This window comes from Chiloscyllium punctatum, chromosome 31, assembly GCF_047496795.1.
Source record: "Chiloscyllium punctatum isolate Juve2018m chromosome 31, sChiPun1.3, whole genome shotgun sequence".
NCBI classification, from domain to species: Eukaryota; Metazoa; Chordata; class Chondrichthyes; order Orectolobiformes; family Hemiscylliidae; genus Chiloscyllium; species Chiloscyllium punctatum.
The window spans coordinates 15,435,731-15,458,566 of record NC_092769.1 but is presented as its reverse complement, the minus strand read 5'-3'; the positions used below and the strand labels follow the sequence as shown (position 1 = coordinate 15,458,566).

Sequence of the window (22,836 nt, the reverse complement as noted above, 5' to 3'; positions counted from 1 at the left end):
TTCTGCATTTCAAGGAGCTATGAACCTGTACTCCAAAGTCTCTTTCTCAGCAGCAATCCCGAGGACCTTATCATTAAGTGTATTCACCCTGCTAATATTTGCTTTTCCAAAATGCAGCACCTCACATTTATCTAAATTAAACTCCATCTGCCAGTCCTCAGCACATTCAACCATCTGATCAAGATCCCATTATAATCTGAGGTAATCCTGTTCACTGTCCACTACACCTCCAATTTTGGGGTCATCTTACGAACATTACTTCCTATATTCACATCCAAATCATTTATATAAATTATGAACATTTCAGGATCCAGCACCGATACATTGTGACATCCCACTGGTCACAGGTCTCCAATCTGAAAAGCAACCTTCCACCACCACCCTCTGTCTTCTCCCTTTGAACAAGTTTTGTATCCAAATGGCTAGTTGTCTCTGTATTCCATGAGATCTAACCTTGCTAACCAGTCTCCCATGGGGAACCTTGTTGAATGCCTTACTGAAGTCCATGTAGATTATTTCTACCGCTTTGCCGTCATCAATCCTCTTTGTTATTACTTCAAAAAAATTGAATCAAGTTCATGAGACGTGATTTCTCACACACAAAGCCGTTATTAATATCCCGGACTTAACTCTGTACATTGGGGTCTGCGTCACCCAGTTATGGGTGTTAATATTCTGGATAAATTTCACATACACCAACTTTGTGTTGGTGACTGTGTACTGAGTCTTGTTAATAACACCAACACAGATGAGTTCCTTTTGAAAGGCAGTCCCTATATCCCTAACCCCCTTCCAGTTGCTCTGTCTCCTCCATTCCCACCGTAGACAGTAAGTGGGAGGAGCTCATGGAGTTTCCATGTGAGTGAGATTGAGAAAATCTTCCCTTCTTTCCACTAGCCCACCAAGAAATGGCGGTAGTGTCCTTACCTCTGGACCAAGAGAATCGGGTTCAGAGTTTGGTAACAGCGGCTTTGAAGAGGCTGATTGGAAATCATGCCCAAGCCACCAGGCCATACTGTCTCCCAGCTGTCCCTGCCTGAGTCTCCAAACAGACCCTTCCTGTAGTTTCTCTCCTGTCAGACTCTCCCATTGCTCAGTTTGTCCAGGATCCCCTCCTGCTGCTGCACTGCTCCTGTCCCTCACTGACCTGTCCATCCCCCAGTGTCCTCCACATTCATTCATTGTTTACAATCCCATTGTTCCAGTCCTGCAGCCCCTCCCCCTCCACTCTATTGGGCACAGCTGCTGTCAATCACCCAGGCACCTGTGTGATCTGGAGCATGCTCTGTAGGAGGGGAGACCTGTGCACGGGCGCAGTGCTGGCCAATTGTTGGCGTATGTGCAGTATGGGTCAGTGCCAGGGAGGGAGGCTGTGGATGTGTGGGATTATTCTGTCATTGGCTGCTCCCTCCCTTCCTCCCTCTGAGAACAGGACCCAGGGGACTGGTCCCTGCCCTGGTATCGTGACAAGTGGTCGGCGTATCGGTGGGGGGAGCATTTTGCAGAAAGTTATCAGAACTCAGGTGAAGATTCAGGAATGTTATGGAAAGGAACAAAGGTAGGCCTGCAATTAAAGTTCTAATTTGGTTCATTTTAGTTCAACCAGATGTGATTTGTCCAGTGTGTGCAGGATGGTTCTTATCAGAGGGTTGGTGTGGAGGAAATAAATAAGAGGTTCCAGATTGGAAAAAAAAAATCAATGTTGGTCTGACTAGGAAACCTTGGGAGGTGGGGGGAGGATTCACCAACACCCAGGAGACTCCGAGTCAGATTCATTGATTTGATTAGATTAGACTTCCTGCAGTGTGGAAACATGCCCTTCGGCCCAGCCAGTCCACACCGACCCTCGGAAGTGTAGCCCACCCAGACCCATTTCCCTCTGACTAATGCACATAACACTATGGGCAATTTAGCCTAGCCGATTCACCTGACCAATGCATCTTTGGATTGTGGGAGAAAACCGGCGCACCCGGAGAAAACCCACGCAGACACGGAGAGAACATGCAAATTCCACACGGACGCTGTGGGGCAGCAGTGCCATCGTGCCACACCTTTGTTTTGGTCCTTAGTCTGCAGGCAGGAGCTAAGAAGCTGAATTCAACGAGAGGAGAGAGCATTAGAACTGGGTGTGGAGGAAAGGGGTGAGGAGATTGGTTTGGATTTCAGTTCACAGAAGGGAGAAATTGTGAGACTGAGAATTAAAGCTTTGGGGGAACAAAGAAACTACAATTTAATACTATAATTGTCTTATGAATTTCCATCCTGTGTTAATGGTGGTGACTTGTTTTCTCTGTTGTAGGGTACTGAAAGGGCAGATTTGTGAATGAGAAATTCAGATTGAACTTCATGTTCAGTTTTGACAGTTACTTAATCCGTGCCGATCTGAATATCATTGGCCTTTTCATGTGGAAAGAAAGGTGTGTATTCTGTCCGTGGGCGAATATTTCAAGTGTCAATGTGACTGGAAAAATTACTGAGACACAGCCAAGTCCATGTCAGCGTGGTGAATGTGGAGAGAGCTTTCATTTGTTTTTAAAAGTCTGAAAATACATGTCACATTTCCCAGGAATAATGAAGTTACAGATTTGTTTTGTATGAGGACAAGTTTTTAATTAACCATGCAACCAGAAAGACAGAAGGATACCTGCACCATGGAAAATACAATGAAAACGGGATTGTTGTAATGGGGTTAATTTTCGATCATGGCTTGTAATCCGTTGGCGATGTCACGTCTGTTCCAGCGCCGTGGGGAGACACTGGAAATGTGATGAATGCAGTGAAGATTTCGGTTATTCAACTGGATAAGGTGCAGAAGAAATGGGCTCAGGGGTCTGAGTTAGAGGGAGAGGTTGGACAAGCGAGGATTCTTTTTTGTTTAGAGCAGAGGAAACAGAGGGGAGATCTATTTCTGGCAGTGTATAATATTGTGACAGGCTTGGGTAAGGTGAATGCACTCAGTCTTTTTCCCAGGAAATCAAGGAGTAGAGGGCATCAGTTTAAGGTGAGAGGAGAAATTATGAAAGGGAACCTGAGGGGCAACTGTTTTACATAGAAGGTGGTATGTATATGGACTGAGCTGCCAGTGGAAGTGGTTGAGGTGGGTACATTAACAACATGTAAAAGACATTTGGACAAATACATGGATAGCAAAGGGTCAGATGCAGATGGGCCAAGTGCAGGGAAATGGGTTCGCGTGGATGGACATATTGGCCGGCATGGGCCAGATTGGGCCAAAGGCCCTGTCTCTGCTGTAGGACTCTGACTCCAAATATATTTTCTATTTCTCCCGCCACCTCTGGTAGTACCCTGGGATGTATTCCATCCTGGCAAAGAGACATGTCTACCTTTAGCTCCATTAGCTTGCCCAGCTCTAACACTTTCGTGATAATGGTTGTTCCTTGGTCTTCACCTTCCTCAGTCTCCTTATCAATTACTGGCATGTTCTTCGTATCCTCCACTGTGAAGACTGACTGCTGTGTACTCATATTCCTGAACCCTGCTGGATAGGAATAACTGGGCACAGAACTCTGAGAGGTCTTCTTTGAGTCTTTATTGATGAGACATGGCAGTTACCTGGATAGTGTACATGCAGAACACCTCCAGGCAGCATCAGGTAACTCCCCGCCTGTCCGATGTGCCGCTCCCATTCTTATACCTTTGTGGTTTGTGTTTTGAATGGACGCTGTCTCTCAATATTATCTCCATGGCAATGGCAGTTAAAAAAGTCGAGTTCAGCTCAGCACTTTGTGGTTAAACCACATACCCCTCCCTCACGGCCCTGTGGCTCAGTCAGGTATCTGACAGGCACTTCAGTTTCCGTGGGGCTGTCTATCAGGATTCTGATGTGGAAGAACTGGTGTTGGAGTGGGGTGGGCAAAGTTAAAAGCCACACATCACCAAGTTATAGTCCAACAGGTTTATTTGGAAGTACAAGCTTTTGGAGTGTGCTGAGATTTTGCACTTGATCAGGATTATCTCTATGGTAACAGTTAAGTGCTTCAACAATTACAGAGGCCATATGTTCCCCAAATAATAGGTTCCCCTCTAACAGTGTAAACTGCTATTCCAGCCCTGGGGATAGCTACTCATCACTTTTCTCCCCCAATCCCATCCAGCTTTCTGTTGATCTTTAAAGTTTTTCTAATCTCCTAGTTTCTTCTTGGTCTTTGCCAATTTGAATGCTTTCTATTTCAGTTTGATAGACTCCCTTATTTCCTTATCCACCCACGGCAGATTATTCCATTTCCTACAGTCCTCCCTTTTCACTGATATATAATTTTGCTGAGCAGTTTGAAAGATTATTTGATATTCCTCCACTGTCTGTCAACTGTCCCACCCTAAAGTCTTTGCTTCCAGTCTACATTAGCCAACTCCTGCCTCATCCTATTGTAGTCTCCTTTGTTTAAACACAGGATCTTGGGATTGGATTTAATCTTCCCGCTTTCCAACTGTATTCTAAATTCAACCAGATTTATCACAAGTCTTTTATCAGATTACGAGGTGAGGCCATGTTACCTGGATGTTTTGGTTTTCATTGTCAGAGACCTTGGCTTTGTAATAAAGTACAGGATAGATGTTCAAAACAGAGTATTCTGGACGGTGTGAATGTACTGAACAGTCTAAAACCATAAATCACTGTCTCCCCTCAGTTTACATGATCTGGAGATGCCGGTGTTGGACTGGGGTGTACAAAGTTAAAAATCTCACAACACCAGGTTATAGTCCCTCAGGTTTAATTGGAAGCACACTGGATTTCGGAGCGTTGCTCCTTCATCATGATCCAATTAAATAAGTTGGACTATAACCGGTCTAACTCACCTCAGTTTAAAATTGAAAAATCATTTTCTCCCACATGCTTCCTTACTTTCGAAGTTTGAAACGCTAATCCACCTGACTATCCTGCTTTTTCCAAAAATCTCCTTTGGTGAAGGTGGTGAGTTTTGGATTCAGCTTTTCCGTTATTACCGCAAGAAGATAAGCACTGGGCACAGGAGAGGCAATGCAGCTCCACCATTTAATACCATGCTGATTGAGCTCACCTCGGTCTCAGCTGGATTTTCCTGCCTGCTCTCTCTTACCCTTCAATTCATTGCAAATTCAACATCTGTATTTCTTCAGTAAATTTGCTCATTGTCCTAGCATCTACCGCATTTTGAATAGGGAATTCCACAGATACACAGCACATTGAGATAGGTACATTCTTCTATATGAGAATGGAATAGGAGCCCTACCGTGCAGAAATAGGGTAATCGTCCATGGAGTCCACGCCAACCCTATCATGAGCATCCCATTCACATTCACCCATTCCCTGTATTTCCCATGGTTAATGGCTTAACCTGCACAGGTATGGGCACTGGGAATTTCGCATAGCCAATCCACTTAACCTGCACATCTTTGGACTGTGGGGTGAAACTCGAGCACCCAGAGGAAACCCGCAGTGACGCAGGGAGCACGTGTAAACTCCACACAGTTGCCTAAGGCTGTAACCAAATCCAGGTCTCTGACGCTGTGAGTCAGCAATGCTAACCATTGAGTCACCTCTGCTTAAAATCTCCTGCTCCTATTATTCTCGCCACACCCCAGTTGGCTGAATCTATATTCCTTACATCAGAAAATCAGGTTGTGGAAGCAGATGTTTCAATAAAACCCAGTGACAATCCAAATGTTATGTGTGTCTGAATGGGGATCAGATACACAACACCCTCCAGTCTACACTTTTCGTTGACTTTCCAGAGACAGGGCTCCAATGGCGTCATGGGGACTACAACTCCCACAATTCCTGAGGCAGGGACCACACGTGTGTGGGGAAACACGGCACTGTACATGTACAAAATGTGTGCGGGTTTTGGAGCATGTGCTTTGGGTAAATATGCTTTGCGGAAAGTTTTTCACACTGTGATTGGCTGGAGGAGGAACGTATTTACTCATAGTATTGATCTGTTGGGGGAGGGGGTCAAAGTATCACTACATCCATGGAGGACCACTCTCCATCCCCAATTCATTGTTATGGTCGGAATCAACTAATGGGGAACGAAGAAGGATCTGATCCATTCTCCCAGATTGAAGGTTCCTCTTCTGTCCAGGATCTGCCACCTCCCTTTCTTTCCTTTTGTTTCATTCTGCTGTTACATTATTCACTTGCAGCAACTGAAGGGAAAGGAAGTGAACCCAGAAAGGGTGCAGAGTCTAACCAGGGACGGGAAGTGGTGGCATGGATCTGTTTATCAGTAACTCCATGGGAATGGGGAGGGTGTACATTAGGGGATAGCAGAGTCAGAATGGTGGGAGAGAGTAAGTGGGCTGGAGGGTTACAGCTTTGAGGGAAGAAAGGGAAAAAGAGTAAGTAGAATTGTCTGCTCTGAATTTCTAACATGTACATATTCCTTTATACAGGGTGCTAGATGGTGAAGATTTGCAGACTGAAATCTCAAAGTCATGTGCAGATCATGATTAAGTTAACCAGCATTTGAAGAAGCAAAGACAGAGAATCACTCAGCCAAAATCCTGCAACACTCTCATCGCAGCATTTTCGATCTCTCTGCACCAAATGGACTGTGAATTGTACAAGACAGCAGCTCCCTACCATCTTCTCAAGGGTAACTAGAGATGGGGAATAAATGCTGGCTGAGCCAGTGATGCCCATATCCTGGAAATGGTTTCTATCTCTAGTTGCTGAACCCCAGTTGATGTTCCTGCAGGATGATGAGGGACGCTGAGTGCATCCTCCAGGAGGTAGCACCATCACATTACCCCTGCCTACACCCACACAGTAACACAGCAACATCACTGGAACAAAAGGCAGTGAAGCCAAAGGAGGACTTAGATATAGTTCTTCAAGGTAAAGTCATGAAAAGGGATTGGAACACAGCAGGAGACTGAGCTGGATGGTCAGCTGTTTCCCATTGAATGGTGGAGCAGGATTGAAAGGCTGAATGGTCTCCTCCTGCTGCTATTCCCCCAGGTCTGTATATAGTCATGGAGCCTGGGCAGGAAGGAGTTCGCAGGGATTCTCCAGGAGATTGCACTTCCACAACAGTTTTCAGTGAGGGATGGTTTGATGGATTTTATTTAACATTTATCTTTCACAAAAGGTTTGTAAATTTTGGTTTTAAAATGTTGTAAAAGTTATTTTGCACAGCAAATAAAATTAAAGAAAATAACGTAAACTGTCTGAATATAACAGTTTTAAAACTTTCAACCCTTGTAAAACAAAATCCTGTCTATTCCTGGACACAATCACTTTCCAGCTACTCAAACTCCAGGGAAATATTCCCTCCCTGTCTGAACCTTTGGTTTGATTTAACTGCTTTTCAGTTCTCGTTCTGTTAGCTGTGAAGCATTCTTTTTCCCCATTTCTCCGACCCAGAAATGTGAGCACAGCAATCTACCCACCATCAAAATCATCAGTACGCCATTTTGCTTTTGGTTAACATATAATCACCAGCAGTGCAAATGTGAGGACTGCAGATGCTGGAAACAAGAGCCTAGATTAGAGGGATGCTGGAAAAGGCCTTTTGCTGAAATGTTGATTTTCCGGCTCCTCAGATCTTGCCTGACCTGCTGTGCTTTTCCAACACCACTCTAATCTAGACATATAATCACCAGCAGTCAACCATTTGTGTAACCAATTGAATATTTCCAAACAAAGCCCATTTCGGGCCAAGCAAACCATTACAAGTGTCAGAATGAGAAGGGACTAAATCAAAGTAGAGTTGTGGGGAGGGGGCAGCGATGGAGATAAAGCACTATATCCCCTGCGGTGCCCACTTCTATCTAAAGGCATCGAGAGCATTGATGCACACCACATGCTCCTTCTCCAAGGACACCCTGCTGTGTAGCCTTTATCCTCAATCATAGAATAAAATCCCTACAGTGTGGGAGGAGAGCATTGGCCCATCAAACCCCACCGACCATCCGAAGAACATCACGCCCAGAGCACTCCATCACTGTAACACTGCATTTCCCATGGCTGATCCACCTAGTCTGTACAATTCTGGATCCTGTGGACAATTTAGCACGACTGATCCACCTAACCTGCACATCTTTGGACTGTGGGAGGAAACCAGAACACCTGGAGGGGACCCACACTATCATGGAGAGAATGTGGGAACTCCACACAGGCCGTTGGACAAGGCTGGACTCCAACTTTGTACCTGATGCTGTGAAGCAGCTGTGCTACAATCACAATTTAAATCAAAACAGATGATCCCTGCTCATTGTCACATTGCTGTTTGTGGGGACTTACTGCCCAGAGAGACATCCTGAGGTTCAGAAAGTGGCAATGTAAGTTCAGTCACCTCCAGCCCAGTTAATGTGGTTAACAACAACATCAATACTCCAACAGTGTCATCATGTACAAGGTCCACTCCTGACTCTGATGGACAGTAACATCAGAATCAGAGTCCTGCAGTCCACATGGAGCAGGGGGATGACCACTTCCCTGTGAGCACTCACTGGGCTCTCAATCGTGTTGAAGACGCAGCAAATCTCTTGTCACACAGAGGGGTGAACAGCTCCTACCCAGTGTGAACACGCTGGAGTCTCAGGGGGTGGGATGAATAACTGAATCCCTTCTCTTCACTGAGCATCTGAATGAGATCTGCCTCAGTAGATTGTGAGGTCGAGTAAATCCCTTCTCATACGTGGGGCAGGTGAAATGCCTCTCTGCAGTGTGACTGTGTCGGTGAGTGTCCCACTGTTCGGGTGAAGTGAATTCCTTATTCTGATTGAGCCCGTCCTCCTATTTCTCTCAGTTATCATTGACAATCTCACACCAGAACTTGTTCCAGAGAGTGTTCCAGAACAGGCAGAATGGTCAGCTGCGGCTGGTCACCTGACTTGTCACTGGTCCTGAAAGGTTCACTCTCCACAAATGCTGCCAGATCTGCTGAATTTTTCCAGCAATTTCTTTTATTTTTTTCAGTTTTTCCCAGCATGTGCAGATGTTTAGTTTTCCAATTCTCATCTTGTCTGTTGCAGAGGAGTTTATTGATGAAATTAGAGGGTTTTGAAAATTGTACGTTATGTCACACATCAGCTATGATCATCATGAATGGCAGAGCAAAGTCGAGGGGCTGAATGGCCTCCTCCTGTTCCAAGGAAAGTTTTCCATTGTCAGCTTGTGGTAACATTTCCCATCACTGCTCAATTCACCTCCATGTCGAACACATTGTTACTGACTGAACAAACCTCCTGTGTTTGAAATAAACTTACTAATGCCCAGTGGCTCCCTCTCCTGCCACCCGGGTTTAACTCTCATCATGGAATACTGTCGTGTATTACTGCAGGAATGCCCACAAAGACTAATCCTGGAGTCTGTATCCCCTAGGATCCACAATCACCTTTTATTTCCTTCTTCCTATTTCTATCAGGCTATTGAACTCTTGGTTTCAATCCAATCTCCTGTCATGCTCTTCAACATGTCCACATGGGTGGACTAGAGGTAGCTGGGATTTAATGAAGGGAAGTGGGGATTAAGCGGAAGCATGAGGAGCGGTGACAGCAAAGACAGTTCTCATTGTAACGGCAGAGTTTCTCCATGGCCTAGTGAGTGGTGAGGCAGCTGAGTTTGTGGGCGGAGACAGTTTCAATCAGGGATTTGGTAAGACACTCAGACATTGACCTGTCCAACTGATTGTTAACTCAGACAGATAGAAAGGAAGATGCACATTTAGATATCACCTTTGATGATCTGGGGCAATGAAACATGCTTCCAACCCAAAGATTTCAACCTCAAAACTCTGAAAACACAGACACAATGCTTTCTGTTTGTACCAGGCTGTCTCTGAGGCTCCTCTTTTCTTGTGAAAAGCGTTTCGACCTGTTCAGCCTTTCCTGGTGATTATAATCGCTATGTTCCTGTGAGATTTGTGACTGAACCTTTATTTTCCTCTTCCTTGTGAGTGATGAAAGTAGCAGAAACAGTTCCTGACCTGTGAGGGGTTTTGATTGGAGTATTTATATTTACAAATCCATTCCCACCCTCACATACAGTGTGAAATTGATGTAAAACTGAAGGAAATGAGTGAGTGAGCACCCACAGAATCATAAAGGAATCATATGTATCTGAGTTGAATGAACAACAATCAAAACTAGTTAGAATCACAGAATCCCGTGGGTGCAGAAAGAGTTTATTCTGCCCATCGAGTCTGCAATGACCTGCTCACCCACCCTACCCGCATAACCCCACATTAACCATGGCTAGCCCAACCCACCTAAATTGCACACTGCGACCATGTTAGCATGGCCAATCCAGTGACGTTACACATCTGTGGGAAGGTCACAAATTACATACAAATGCTGAGAATTGTGGAAGATGGCTCACAAATACTAGACTCTGACACAAATGCTCTGCTTTTCAAAATAAAATCTGGGGGACACTGCAACCGGAAAAAGTTCTGATTTTCTTAGGAGGAAGAGAATTCAAAACTCACGCCACTGACCCAGGGGGCGCAGTGAAAGTTACAGAGGTCTCGGAACCATCAGAAATGTAAGAGGTTGTGAGCAAGGTGGGGGTGAGACAAGGACACAAAGACAGTCTGTCACACGGGGGAAGGCAGGAGAGGTTCAACAGCAGAAATGGTCGTCCCTCAAGGCCATGGAGAATGGAGTTAGAGCTGGGAAAGAAACAAGGAAATAAGGTGTGCAGCTGCCAAAGGAATATGTTAAAAAACAGATTATAAAAGCATAGAGGGCAGAGTTCAGTCTGAAATCTTTGCTCTCAATGATGAGTAAAAAAGCTGTAACGCCTGGGGAGTTGTATTTCAGCCAACACTTACCCAGGATTGGCCAAGTGTGCTGTCATTTTCTGATAATTTTTTTTCTGGCATTTGTAGTTCAAGTCTGATGACGCTAGTAACTTTTCAATTTGGACTGGAGTTTAAATTTCTGGAGAAATGTCAAATAAATCACATTGATCACATTCTGCACATCTTAGTCCATTACCCTGCATGTTCCAGTATTTCAGTGACATCCATGTCCTGCCGGTGGGACAGGACATACAGGGATGGTGACGATGGTGTCTAGGACATTGTAAGCTATGATTCTGTGCGTATGACTGTGTCGGCTTGTTGCTTGACTTGTCTGCGTTCCAGCTCACCCAAGAAGATGTTGGCAGGGTGAGACAGTACAGTTGGAGATCCTCTGCTCGCCAATTCCTTTCCTTTTTGTTTTTTTAGAATTTCATTCTCTCTCACTCTCCCCTTTGCAGACTCTGACAATCATGACAATTTTTTTTTTAAAAAACATGTCTCTATTAGAAAACCAATCGAGGAAAATATATTATTCTTGCATCAACTGCATTTTTAAACAAAATCCATTGTGTTCAATAAACACTGTCTCATTTTTTCCTTCAATTCTATCAAGTGAGCTATTATATTTTGTCCCTCAGTTTACCGATCTTAATAAATATCCAATCAATTTCAGAGCAACATGCTGACAAAGTATTGAAACAATTTATCTGTTTAGGTTTTAGCATTAGTTATAACGTCATTACAATTACAACAATTGCAGAATAATTGGTCTGGGTAACAAGTATACTGAGGTTTACAATTTAATTTATTGATTGTTTGAAAATTGGTACAATATATCCTTTTTTCAGGATTCTAACAGTAATTGTTAAGGCATTTGTACGACAATAATTATAGTATGCTTTAGTTTAGTTTTGCTAACAACTACAGTGATGTTTATATTTGAATTTAATCCAATCTTCCATAGTACCTATATAGTAATATAAAACTCCATTTTATTTCCAATCAACACACCTACAAAAGAATCCATTATTTCTGATGCAATGCGCACTGTTCAAAATATGACTTTTGCTCATTTGAATGATCTGTGTAATCCCAGCCTTATAAATTTAGAAAATCCTATTTACTTTTCCCTGCAACAATTCCTGTTCATTTTTTGCAGATAGCACAGTCAAATAGCAAGATGAAATTTATCATTATTCTTAAGTATGCCAGTAGAATTTTGAAAATCTCTATGTTGCTAATATATAATAATTGTTCATTTCAATCCATAGACTATAGAACAGTACAGCACAGCCCTTTGGCCACGATGTAGTTCAGACCTTTTATCATACTCTAAGATCAAACTAACCAACATGCCCTTCATTTACTATCATCCATGTGCCTATCCAAGAGTCGCTTAGATGTCCCTGATGAATCTGAACGTACTACCACCACTGGCAGTGCATTCCACACACTCACCACTATCTATAAAGAAACTATCTCTGACATCTCCCCACAACTTCCCCCATTCATCTTAAAATTATGCCACTTTGTGGGGAAACGTCTTTCATTATCCACTCTATCTATGCCTCTCATCATCTTACACAAAGCTATCAAGTAAACTATCATCCTCTTTCATTGCAATGACCAAAGCCCCAGCTCTGTCAATCTTTATTCATGAGACATGCCTTCCAGTCCAGGCAACATCTTGATAAATATCATCTGCACCTTCTCTAAAGCTTCCGCATCCTATGTCTTATGAGGTGATCAGAACAGAACACAATATTCCAAGTGTAGTCTCATCAGGGATCCACGGAGCTGCAGCATAACCTCGTGGCTATTAAACTCAATCTCGCCACTAATGAAAGCCAACACCCTATGCACCGTCATAATAACCCTATCACCTTGGATGTCAGCTATGAGGGATGTATGGACGTGCACCCCACGATCCCTCTGTTCCTCCACATTGTCAAAAATCCTGCAAATAATCTGAAAATTTGCATTCAAATTTGAAATTCGAAAATGAATAACTTCACATTTTCCCAGGTTGAACTCCATCTGCCACTTCTCAGCCCAGTTCTGCATAGTCAATGTCCTCCAGCAACGTACAAAAGCCTTCCACACTATCCACAACTCCAGCAACCCTCGTGTCATTGGCAAACTTCCGAACACACCCTTCCACTTCCTCATCCAAGTCATTTGTAAAAATCACGAAGAGGAGAGATCCCAGAACTAATTCCTTCAGAACACCATTGGTCACCGTGCTCCAAGCTGAAAACTATCTATGCAATCTCACCCTGTCTTCTATGGGTCAGCCAATTTATTATCTAACCAGGCAGGTTTCCCTATATCCCATGCCTCATTACTTTCTAAATGAGCCTACCATGGGGTACCTTATCAAACACCTTGCTAAAATCCTTATACACCACACCCACTACTCTGTCCTCACCAATGTGTTTGCCACAACATCAAATAATTCAATGAGCCTTGTGAGGCATAACCTGCCACTCACAAAGCCATGCTGACTATCTCTAATCAATCTAAGCTTTTCCAAAGAATCATAATCCTGTCTCTCTGAATTCTCTCCATATATTTGCCCACAACTGATGTAAGACTGACTCATCAATCATTCCCAGGATTATCTCAATTTCCTTTCTTGAATAAGGGAATAACGTTTCCCACCCTCCAATCATCTGTTATGACTCCAGTGGACAGTGAGGATGCAAAGATCATTGCCAAAACACAGCAATCACTTGCCTCCCTTCTCATAACAAACTATGGCCCAGGGGACGTATCTATCCCCATTATTTTTAAATGTTTTCAGCACATTCTCTGTCTTTACATCAACCTGTTCGACCATATCAGCCTGTTTCATGTTGTCCTCACAAGGAAAAAGGTCCCACTCACTCGTGAATACAGAAGCAAAGTACTCATTAAAGACCTCACCAACCTGCTCAGACTCCTGGCACAAGTTTGCTTCACTATGATGCGTATAAATGTGGAATTATGTCTCAGCACTGAATTACTGTAAAGATATTGCAGTGTACAATCACTCGACTACTTTGAATATTGAACGGTATTTTAACTGAGAAAACACAGTTGAATTCATTTGATTATATTTCACTTCATGCTAACATTTATTGCATTTAGGACAACAATAAGAGTTTCCTTTTTACATATATGAAACTTACTTAAATTAATCACACGTTTATGTGAAGAAAATAGAATTAACATCTCCTTGTTCCTTCCTTTATCAATGACTGTTCATTTTGAAATTGTGGAAGTTGTACATTGTTGAAAGGAAGGGAACTTGTCGTCAGCTGAATATTCACATTGAATGACTGATGTATATTTAAAATTAAAGTACAATGATCATGCAGTTTTGTCAATTTGTCTTTCAAAGAATTGCCATGAGATTCCTCTTTATTTAAGACTATCATTCATTTATTCTATTGTTATTGTAAAATATTGTTTAATTTCCAGTCCATTACACACAGAAACCAACGAATTAATTCCCAATCGAATTACTACAATAAACAGCTGATTAGTTTTCATTTGTGTAACCACATTAAACATAATATTGCAGTTCTGACCGTCCTGAGTGGGAACATTATGAAAGGAGCCTGTGGAGCTGTGGCAGTGTCTCTATTACTAGACCCGAGGGAAGGTTTCAAATCACACCTTCAACACAAATATATCAAGAGCTATCTGAATGGAGATTAGAGAGTACCTAAGCACAGATTGAACTGCTTTTCAATCCAACATTAGATCTGCTTTTATCTATTATATCAATAATCACAAAATCTGATACTTATTTGAGTCAGGTTACCAAGAAATATGTGTTGGAAAATTCGTTTTAGCCACTTTGCTTTTACAAAAGACTTACATCTGTCCCTGTTTTCTCTAACTGAAATAAATCTGAAGAGGATTTTCACTTTTACGAAAAAAGGGGAGGTGTTTCCCATATAAATTAATGCTTCTTCGATTTACCCCTTTTCAGTTTATGTAAGGTTTCATAATAACGCTCGACTTTCGGATAGTGGGGATACCTGTATCTAATTCTGTTGCTTATAAGTTCCTGGAGAGTATTTGAAAATGCTGCAGAATTAAAGATTACGATGTCTAAGTAATGAGATTGATCTTTTTTTGTTGCAAAGGGGCAAGTCCAAACAATTGAAACACTTTAAACATTATTCTCTTGTGCTATAAATTTGAAATAAAGTTGATATCTTCTTCAGTAAACTAACGAATGCTACCACCTATTACTTGTCAGTCAGCTGATTATCTACTTTGTAACTAAATGTTGTGATTCATCTAAATATTACTCTGTCCTTTGATGAAAGTGAATTTGTAACTGTTGTTCAGTTTATGAATTGTCAGAAACTTGTTTTTATTTTCCCATTCACCTGTTCATTTTGACCGTAAGATTGAAATGCTTTGAAAATATTGGAGTTTGTTCATTTAAAAATAAGGTTTGCACATCTCTCACATATCTCACTTCTTTTATTATGATTCAAGAATGTTTTCTGGTGGAATTCTAGTAAAGACCAAACATTTGTTGGCTTCAAATAAGGTCTTTAACATCCAGTTATCCATCTGTTGTTAATGTTTCAGCTGTTACATTGACATTGATTAGGTACTCATTCAGAAAGATCAACTGACAATTATAAACTACTTGCAGGATTATTGAATTGAGAAAAAGATACAGACGTGGAAACATTTTTTAGAAGGAATTGCTTTTTCATTCAAATGTGTAGGCTGTTCAAGCATTCTTTCACGCCTTCCATTGGTTTTGTTGTCGAGAATGTAAATTTATAATTCATGTGAATTTTAATGTGTTCTGTATTTTAAAATTTGTATCAGATTTAAGAAGAAAAAGAGGTGCAATTAACATGAAAACTTCAGTGAATAGAAAGCACAGTAAATTAAATTGACAGAGGTAACTTTTAGTATTGTCTCTGAATATTCAGTCAAATATTTCTAATGGCACGAGCATTGTGCCGGTAAAGCACAGCAGGTCAGGCAGCATTCAAGGAGAAGCAGAATCGACGTTTTGGGCATAAGTCCTTCATCAGGAATCTTTTCGATACACTGAATAATCCTGCTCTTTGAATGTGCCTGCACTTTTCCAACACCACAGCTTTCCTCACTTTCTCCAAATATGCTTAATGAACATGAACTGAAAATGTTAGCATCAGCAGTTGAACAAGACCAAATAAATGCAAATTTTTTTACAATATTTATCGTGAAAACTTGTTTGAGAACATGCAACAAATCAGGTCGAACAACATCTCTTGCCGTTAGAACCCTTGGCCATTCATAATAAAGAATAACCATGCTTTGAACAACCAGTATGGTGTATAACGACTGAACTGAAATACCAGAGGACAACTACTACATTTATTGAAGGGAATGATAACCAGATCCTTACTGTGATAGTGGGGATTGATCTCAGTAACAATAAAATTTTACTGTGATTATTCCACTGAACAGTAATTAGATGGTCGTGAAGATCTTTGTGTGGCTTTATGTGCAGTGTTTTGTTTGAACATTGATTTCAGTAACAGTGAGATATTTTACAAGATTGACAAGTGACAGTTAAAGATAAGTTTTAAATGCAACATTTCAAAAAATTGTCAGTTTTGTTTAGCAAAACACAATTCTAATTATATGGAATCCCTACTGTGTGGAAACAGGCCATTTGGCCCAACAAGTCTACACTGACGTTCCAAAGAATAATCCACTCAGCACCATTCTGCTCTCAGATTACTGGACATTTACCCCTGACTAATGTACCTAACCTACACATCCCTGAACAGAATGTGCAGCTTAGCATGGCCAATGTACCTAACCTGCATATCTTTGGATTGTGGGAGAAAACCAGAACATGCAAACTCCACGCAAACATGTGGCCGAGGATGGAATCAAACCCAAGTGCATAACACTGTAAGACAGGCGTACTAACCACTGATCCTCTGTTCTCAATGCCCAACCCCATGCAAGAAGTGAGTTAAGTGAGAGACGTGCAAAGTCAAATTTCAAATGAACACTCTCTGATGTTGCCAAAGCATATCAATCTTGCATTCAATATGAATAGGTGAATGGAAAACAAAAAATAAAAACCCCTGACAAAGCATTAATGTACAATAATGAGAAAATTAATGTGATCAACGGGCACAACAATATTTACGTGAATTGCATTGTTTAATTAAAAATTTGGGAATTAGCTAACTTAGAATAATGGAAATTGACATTTGTTTATTTCACTGATGATTAAATTTACTTGCTTTTCATCTTTGTAACACTGCAGAATAGAAATTGATGTGCCTGAAATGTTTGAATTAGCTTTTTCCAATTAAAAAAATCAATAAAATCAATCAAAGAATTTGGAACAATATCAAATACTTTCCAGGAATTTAGAACCAGCAGAATTAATTAATTTGGTTGCTTGGGAACTCGAAGAGAATAAACAGCAGATTCTGTGAATTAGTCATTCAATGTTATTATTCAGCTGAAGGCAATATCCCTTCTTTGCAAAAATGCTCAACTTCGAAAAATGCAAAATGCATTGTCATTGCTAATGAAACCAAATAGAAATGTTAATTCTTTTTCATTTGACTTAACAAAACGCAGGAATTTTACATGATATTGTGTCATGAAAAATACTTAAATCTTATTATGGTTAGAAATATAGTAAATGTTCGCATCAAAGTGAAATATATTTAAATGAATTCAGCTATGTTTCCGCAGGTAAAATAAGAATTAATATTAACAATGATTGAGAGATTGCACCTTACAATAGTTATTCATGTAAAGAACCATAATTCCACATTCATAGCATGTACTGGATTGAATAATGTTTAGGTTTGAGCAACAACTGAATTATAAAATTCGACAAATGAATTTAGAAACAATGAGAAATCTCGTTTTGCTATGTGACTGAGGAATATGTGCAAACAAACTGGAATTATTGCAATGAAAAGTAATTGCAGGTTTGTGAATTTAAAGTCTGTGGTTACGGAGATCATTCAAATAAGCAAACATTAGGCATTCACAATTAATGTTGGATGAGAAGTCATTGGATCCATTGTGGGAAACTTGACCTGAAAATAAAGTTTCATATTGCAGTGTTGGTACTTAGAAACAATTGGTCAAATTAAAATGTGAATCTCACTTTACTTGTTCAAAAGATTTTCTCAAACAATTGTGCAATTATTATTATGACAATGACTTGATAATGTTGTTATATGAGCAATTAAAATGATTCATTATATCAAAAACACTTTGCTGTTATGTTGATAGGATATTTATTAAAATTGGTAAATTGTGGAATTAAATATAGTAACTAGCTTTATGAATTGAAGAAAAAATGAGCCATTCAATGATTATGGAAACTTTTTTTCTTTCATTGCTAAAAAATGAAGGTAACACAAGAAATATGAATTTCTATCAAATGGTTTCATCATACAGACATATTATTTTAATTTAGATGATTAATGTTATGATCAGAGTTCAGACATTTGTGTTAGAATTTGGAAGCAAGTTAATAGATAATGAAAGTGAGCATGAAAGTGAACAAATGATGCAGTCAATGACATTTGGTACATAAAGGAATTATCATAATTGTTCATTATTGTACAGTGATGAATAGTGTTGGTATAGAAAAGACAAAAAGAATCGACATGTTCAAAACAGTTATTTTCTTACAATTAAATGAAACCAATAATCATTTTGCAGAGCGCGTGATTTGGAAAAAAAAACTGTTATTTAATGTGTTATATAAACTGAAAACTACTTCCGTTTTGCAAAAATGAAGACTTTCCCAAATTCAAATTTAGGATTGCTGAATTATGCAACAACAATGGTTGTAATTTGAAATATCTCTTGCAAACAAATTTAAAATAAGTAAACTTAAAGATTTTTAGAATGACAAACGTTTGTTGTTTGCATGATTGTATTACAGTCAATATCCGTAATAAAGTAGAAGCATTGTTTTAAGCAACATAAATCATCTTTAACTACTGAACTGAAATAGAAGATATCAATTGCACTTGTTGCATGGAATAGTAAACAAATGTTTACTGTTGTCATTGGTTTCAGGAGCAATAAGGTACTTACTCAGGTTATTCTACTGAAAAATAATCAGATGGCGATGGAAGTCTTTGTGTTGCTTTGTGTGTATTGTATAGTGTTAACATTGGGTTCGATAAAATTGAGGTATTTGTATGAATTAAGAACAAAGTGATAATTGGGTGCAAATGATCTGATTTAAAATCAGACAGTTTTTGATTTTTTCGAGGATTGCTGAGTGAAACGTTCTTAAACCATCATGCAATCAACGGGATAAGTGAGAGATATGCAAATTGAACTTTCAAATGAACAAACCCTGATATTTTCTCACCATTTCAATATCACATTCAATGTAAATAGATGACTGGAAAACTAAAATTAAATCTCACACAATTCATAAACTGACCAATAATTATTAATTGATAAATAATAGCAAGTGACATTTGTTTACTTTACTGATATGTAAGTGATCTTTTCTCATATTTATAGCACTGGAACATAAAATTCTGTGTTGTTTTAACTAAGATCTACAGAACAAGAGAAAATTAATGACTATCGTGACTTTGTATATTTCAGCTTTATGACCACAACATTCTCAAATATTTTCTGAGGCATATTGATTGAGTGGAATTAGATACATTTTGCTATGAGTGACCAGAAGAAAGAATATAGCAGATACTGTGATTATTGGAATGGACGATGATACCTCCAAATAATCTACTGATATTGTGATTGTATATACAGTAAGTGTCAGCATCGAAATAAATTATAATCAAATCATTTAAAAAATGTTTGCAAGTTTAAAATAAATACAATTTTCACAATGATTGAGAGATTGTACTTTGTAATGACCTTGCAGTATTTATTGTACTGAAGCATAATTCCACATTTGTAGCCCTTACTGGATTGCACAATTATTAGATATAAGATATATTAGCAACAAACGGATTTTAAAAATCATATTCGTGAATTTGAGAATAATGAGATATCCCATCTTGATATTAGACTGAGTAATATGTAGAAATGAAGAGTAATATTGCAGGGAAAAGCAATTGGAGCTCTCTGAATTTCAAAAGCTGAGATAATTGTTATATTTCACCTGAGCAAAAATCAGACATTTACAAAGAATTTTGCAAGGGATATTATTGGTCGTTTGGTATGTGTATGGGCCTGAACATATTGGTATTAATAAAAAATAATGAATGAAATTTTTTAAAAAACTGCATTTTTACAAAGTCTATGTTAAATTTCTGTGCAATTATTGTAATTGATAAATTGATTTTAGAATCCTGACAGATAAATTGACTTAATATTTTGAAAACACTTTGATTTGATGTTGATTGGATATTCATTAAGATTAAGAAACTGAAAATTAAAGCATAACACTTAGCTGTATGATGTAAAAAAATCATTCAGCAACAATTGAAAAAAAATGATTTTATTTAAAAATGCAGGCAATGCAAGATTTATATGCTTCCAATGGTTTTCTTGAAGAGTCATGCCAATTTTGTTGATGTAATTTTTACCACAATAAATGCTTCGATATTTATTTCAGAATTAGGAGGAAAAGAATTAGGCCATAAAAGTGACTATTATTGTGAACAAAATATAGAGTCACTGACATTTGATACAGAAAGGAATTCTCATAATTTTGTGATTATTGTTCACTGACACCTAATATGGGAGGAAAAGGAAAATTGTCAACAATTGTCCAAGCAATTTTTTCTTATAATGAAAATAAAAATCATTTTGGAGGGCACATTGTTTGAAAAAAGGAAACAGTCATTTCATATGACATTTGAGCTGAAGACTCGTTCCCGTTTCCCCCATTGTAGTCTTTACAATAATTTAAAACTTAGTGTTGGTTGAACAAAAGAACAAATGGATATAATCAAAACGTTTTCTTGTACACCAAACAAAGTAAATGTAAAGCAATTTTATCATGAAAATTAAATCACTCTGAATGTAATCATTTCACACACAATAAAAGTTTGTATTGAATTGAAATGTCATCATAGTGTAGAAGTGCTTTCCCTGACAGAGAATGAGGACTCAGGAGGCAGGCTGAGCTCAGGCATGTGGAAGATGTTTACTCATGCAGCAACTAGTTAATGAAGGGATCATCCCCCGAGGCCAATCTCGGAAGGGAGATCCATAACACACTGTAACATGCACAGTAAAAAAGCAGCATTTTTATGCACTTTCTGCATCACAAAGGCCACATGCAATGTGGTTACAGCCCTTCTCTCCTCATCCAGCCACCCAATTGAAATACATAATCGCAGATGGGCATTCTAATGGACATCCCCAGATTCCTATTGGGATCTTTCTATGCATCTTATTAACTTAGATTCCAAAGTTATTCCTGAACTCCCTCGCGCCTCTCAGGATACCTTATCAGTTGGGACATTTTGAATTCTGCTATTCATCATATTTTATTTTATGAAAGCCAATTACTCCTCATATTGTTCACTGTCTTAATTATATATGTACAAACAAATAGAAAAGACAGTTAATTTTAGCTTACTTGCCATAAGATTAGTAATATGACTTATGTTATAAAGTTCGTTATATTGTGCAAAATTATACAGCTACTCTTTCTGTCAGGACTTTATAATTAATGGGCAGTCAACATCATACCGTGAAGTTAATTCCTAAAACTAGCTAACTTCAAATCTCAGTCTAAATGCTTTTCTATAATGTTTTTAGTAGGCATTGGTTACATGTATCAAACTTATGTTGCAAATTTCCCCTATTATACTCAAGAATCTGTAATTAGAACCTTTGTTTAATATTCTGAGTAACTGTAAAATAATAACTATATCTGACAAATGAACTCTTCTGTTGTCATGATAGCTGCTTAGTGAGGTAACTGGGCTGCACCCTGCAGCTGCTGTGTATTCATTTCCTGCGACAATAATCCTTTCATTTATGAAGATCAGGATTGGTCATTTGTCTGCATGTCGGCATGCCCTTATTAAGAAATGTCTGGAATGCTGTTGTCCTGGCGTTGGAGTAGGTCAATTGGTAGTGTGCTTTCTTTTAATTTAAGGCTGGAACAGAATGTTAGTCTAGTTTATCATCCCCTGACACCTTGTATTTTAGTTCTAAGGTAGGCTGCCTGTTTTTGATTGTCAGGCATTTTGTATGAGCCAATATGGACCATTCTATTCCAGGTTGGGGCAAGCCATGCCCAGGACAGCAAATTAACTAAGATTCAAGTATTGAAATAAAAATCACCATTCGCTATCATTGGTTTCTGTACAATGCAATACGTTTACGTTACTGAGCCTTAATTTCACACTTAAAGCTGGATATACTGGAATTGATCAATTCTTAAATATTAGATATAAGCAACAATTAATCTTAGAAACATTTCATAGCAAACTTAAAAATGATTAGAAATCTCATATAGCTGCCCGTCATGTGTAAAAATGAACAGCATTTGTTGGAGTGTAAAATAATCAGACGTCTCAATATGTAAGGACGAATATTAATCCAATAATTTCTGTGAACATTCAAATGAGAAGGGACCAGATATTATCTTTGAGTGTTGGATAGGGAATCATTAATTAGGTTGTGTTTGTGTTATCCTGGAATAAGGGAACTACTATCCTTTTTTTAAATATTAACACTAAGAAATACTGGAATAAATTAAAATGTGAATTTGACGATGTTTGTTACAAAACCTAAACTGAATTGCTGTGTGATTTTTGGAATGACAATGAATTGATAATTAATTTTAGAACTTTGGCAAAGTAAATGATTCAATATTGCTAAATGGATTTGCTTTGATGTTGACTAGATATTTCTTAATCTGTCAGCTGAGACTGCAAATTCTGGCATGATGATATGGAAAGACATTAGACATTCAGTGGATGTTGATCAGAAATGGTTTGTCATTCAAAATTCTCAGATCTTCAAGATTTCTATACTTGGTTTCTCTACTTTTCTTCTGGAGAAATACAATATATAACAAGAACAAATTCTGCATTGTATTTAATTCATGCAATTTTTCATATCATCAATATTTAGA

At 39.0% G+C, this 22,836-nt stretch overlaps 1 long non-coding RNA gene across 7 annotated transcripts in view; it reads left to right on the top strand.

Moving 5' to 3' along the window:
• Window positions 1–6,935, top strand: part of LOC140456913 (uncharacterized) — a 32,291-nt gene extending 25,356 nt beyond the window's left edge. For 4 of the 7 annotated variants that reach the window (XR_011953193.1, XR_011953197.1, XR_011953198.1 and 1 more), the window contains 2 exons: window positions 2,300–2,417; window positions 6,394–6,935. This is a non-coding gene — a long non-coding RNA (uncharacterized lncRNA). Of the gene's footprint in view, window positions 1–1,432; window positions 1,559–2,299; window positions 2,418–6,393 lie in introns of all 7 variants that reach the window. The other 3 variants (XR_011953196.1, XR_011953194.1, XR_011953199.1) reach the window with 2 other exon arrangements.
• Window positions 6,936–22,836: the final 15,901 nt, after the last annotated feature.